At 37.4% G+C, this 3679-nt stretch overlaps 1 non-coding gene across 1 annotated transcript; it reads left to right on the forward strand.

Annotated features, from left to right (window-relative positions):
• The first annotated feature begins 2072 nt into the window (after positions 1 to 2072).
• Positions 2073 to 2180, forward strand: LOC112774644 (small nucleolar RNA R71). The gene has a single exon (XR_003189119.1). It is a non-coding gene; the product is annotated as a small nucleolar RNA R71 (small nucleolar RNA).
• Positions 2181 to 3679: the final 1499 nt, after the last annotated feature.

Here is a 3679-nt window from a genome sequence, read left to right on the forward strand (position 1 = left end):
CGCCAATTCTATGCTTGTTTCTGGCGTTCAGCGCCAGCTTTCCTTACTGTGCATTCCTGGCGTCTGAACACCAAGATGCTGCTTGTTTTGGGCATTCAACGCCAGATCCATGCTCTGTTCTGGCGTTGAACGCCAGCCAGATGCTCCTTACTGGCGTTTAAACGCCAGTAAGTCCTTCCTCCAGGGTGTGGTTTTTCTTCTGCTATTTTTGATTCTGTTTTTGATTTTTCTATTTATTTTGTGACTCCACATGATCATGAACCTAATAAAACATGAAAGAACAATAAAATAAAAATAAAATTAGATAAATAAAAATTAGATTGCCTCTCAACAAGCACTTCTTTAATGTCAATAGCTTGACAGTGGGCTCTCATGGAGCCTCACAGATGTTCAGAGCATTGTTGAGACTTCCCAACACCAAACTTAGAGTTTGGATATGGGAGTTCAACACCAAACTTAGAGTTTGGTTGTGGCCTCCCAACACCAAACTTAGAGTTTGACTGTGGGGGCTCTGGTTGACTCTGTTTTAAGAGAAGCTTACTGTGCCTCTTTTCCATGTTTACAGAAGGATAACCTTGAGTTGTAAACACAAGGGAGTCCCCATTCAATTGAAGGACTAATTCACCTCTGTTAACATCTATCACAGCTCTTGCTATGGCTAGGAAGGGTCTTCCAAGGATGATGGATTCATCCTCATCCTTCCCATTATCTAGGATTATGAAATCAGCAGGGATGTAAAGGCCTTCAACCTTTACTAACATGTCCTCTACTTGTCCATAAGCCTATTTTCTGGAATTGTCTGCCATCTCTAATGAGATTCTAGCAGCTTGCACCTCAAAGATTTCCAGTTTTTCCATTACAGAGAGTGGCATGAGGTTTATTTTTGACCCAAGGTCACATAAAGCCTTCTCAAAGGTCATGGTGCCTATGGTACAAGGTATTAGGAACTTTCCAGGATCCTGTTTCTTCTGAGGCAATCTCAGTTGATCCAATGCATTTAGTTCATTGGTGAACAGGGGACGTTCATCTCCCCAAGTCTCATTACGAAATAAATTGGCATTCAGCTTCATGATTGCACCAAGGAACTTGGCAACTTGCTCTTCAGTAACATCCTCATTCTCTTCAGAAGAAGAATAATCATCAGAACTTATGAAGGGCGTAAGGAGGTTCAATGAAATCTCTATGGTCTCTAGATGAGTCTCAGAGTCCTTTGGTTCCTCAGAGGGAAACTCCTTATTGATCACTGGACTTTCCAGGAGGTCTTCCTCCTTGGGATTCACGTCCTCCTCCTCTCTTGTGGGTTCGGCCATGATGGTCAATTCAATGGCCTTGCACTCTCCTTTTAGATTTTCTTCTGTATTGCTTGGGAGAGTACTAGGAGGGATTTCAGTGATCCTTTTACTCAACTGGCCCACTTGTGCTTCCAAATTTCTAATGGAGGACCTTATTTCATTCATGAAACTCACAGTGGCCTTAGATAGATCAGAGACTAAGTTTGCTAAATTAGAGGCATTTTGTTCAGAGTTCTCTGTCTGTTGCTGAGTGGATGATGGAAAAGGTTTGCTATTGCTAAACCTGTTTCTTCCACCATTATTAAAGCCTTGTTGAGGCTTTTGTTGATCCTTCCATGAGAGATTTGGGTGATTTCTCCATGAGGGGTTATAGGTGTTTCCATATGGTTCACCCATGTAATTCACCTATGCAATTGCAGGGTTCTCAGGATCATAAGCTTCTTCTTCAGAAGATGCCTCTTGAGTACTGTTGGATGCAGCTTGCATTCCATTCAGACTCTGAGAAATCATATTGACTTGCTGAGTCAATATTTTATTCTGAGCCAATATGGCATTCAGAGTATCAATTTCAAGAACTCCCTTCTTCTGAGGCGTCCCATTACTCACAGGATTCCTCTCAGAAGTGTACATGAACTGGTTATTAGCAACCATGTCAATGAGTTCTTGAGCTTCTGCAGGCGTTTTCTTTAGGTGAATGGATCCACCTGCAGAAGTATCCAATGACATCTTAGCTAATTCAGACAAACCATCATAGAATATATCCAGGATGGTCCATTCTGAAAGCATGTCAGAAGGACACTTTTTGGTCAGTTCCTTGTATCTCTCCCAAGCTTCATAGAGGGATTCACCTTCTTTCTGTCTGAAGGTTTGAACATCCACTCTAAGCTTACTAAGCTTTTGAGGAGGAAAGAACTTGGCTAAGAAAGCCGTGACCAGCTTATCCTAAGAGTTCAGGCTATCTTTGGGTTGAGAGTCCAACCACACTCTAGCTCTGTCTCTTACAGCAAACGGGAAAAGCATGAGCCTGTAGACCTCGGGGTTAACCCCATTGGTCTTAACAGTATCACAGATCTGCAAGAATTTAGTTAAGAACTGAAAAGGATCTTCAGATGGAAGTCCATGAAACTTGCAGTTTTGTTGCATCAGAGAAACTAATTGAGGTTTCAGCTCAAAATTGTTTGCTCCAATGGTAGGGATGGAGATGCTTCTTCCATGTAAATTGGAATTAGGTGCAGTAAAGTCACCGAGCATCCTCCTTGCATTATTATTATTTTCGGCTGCCATCTCCTCTTCCTGTTCGAAAATTTCTGTAAGGTTATCTCTGGATTGTTGTATTTTAGCTTCTCTTAGTTTCCTCTTCAGAGTCCTTTCAGGTTCAGGGTCTGCTTCAATAAGAATGTTCTTGTCCTTGCTCCTGCTCATATGAAAAAGAGGGAACAGAAAAATAATAATAATAGGGATCCTTTTTACCCAGGTATAGAGGTTCCCCTGTGTGAGTAGAAGAAGAAAAGAATGTAATATAAAGAAGGGAAGAAGAGAAAATTCGAACACAGATGGAAGAGGGGGTTCGAATTTGGGTGAGATGAAGTGTTAGTAGATGAATAAATAAATAGAAGATGAGAGAGAAGGAGGATTTTCGAAAATAAAATTTTGAAAAGGGGTTAGTGATTTTCGAAAATTAGGAATGAAATCAAGTTAAAATTAAAAATTGAAACAATTAGTTAATTAAAAAGAATTTTTGAAAAAGAGGGAGATATTTTCGAAAATTAGAGGGAGAGAGTTAGTTAGGTAGTTTTGAAAAAGATAAGAAACAAAAAAGTCAATTAGTTAGTTGAAAAAGATTTGAAAATCAATTTTGAAAAGATAAGAAGATAAGAAGTTTAGAAAAGATATTTGAAAATCAAATTTTTGAAAAAGATAAGATTTTTTTTAAAAAAAGATATGATAGAAAGATATGATTAGAATTAGTTTTGAAAAAGATTTGATTTTTAAAATCACAATTAATGACTTGATTCACAAGAAATCACAAGATATGATTCTAGAACTTAAAGTTTGAATCTTTCTTAACAAGTAAGTAACAAACTTGAAATTTTTGAATCAAAACATTAATTTTTGATGATATTTTCGAAAATTATGAGATAAAATTAAGAAAAAGATTTTTTGAAAAATATTTTTTTAAATTTTCGAAAATAAATAAAAAAATGAAAAAGATTTGATTTTTGAAAAAGATTTTGAAAAAGATAAGATTTTTAAATTGAAAATTTGATTTGACTCATAAGAAACAATTGAATTTTAAAAAATTTTGAAAAAGTCAATCCAAATTTTCGAAAGGAAAAGTCTAGGGGGCCAGCAACTTTGTTAAATTCTGGCCAGCGTCTAACCAGCAA

This window comes from Arachis hypogaea, chromosome 18 (genome assembly GCF_003086295.3).
Source record: "Arachis hypogaea cultivar Tifrunner chromosome 18, arahy.Tifrunner.gnm2.J5K5, whole genome shotgun sequence".
In the NCBI taxonomy this organism is placed as follows: Eukaryota; Viridiplantae; Streptophyta; class Magnoliopsida; order Fabales; family Fabaceae; genus Arachis; species Arachis hypogaea.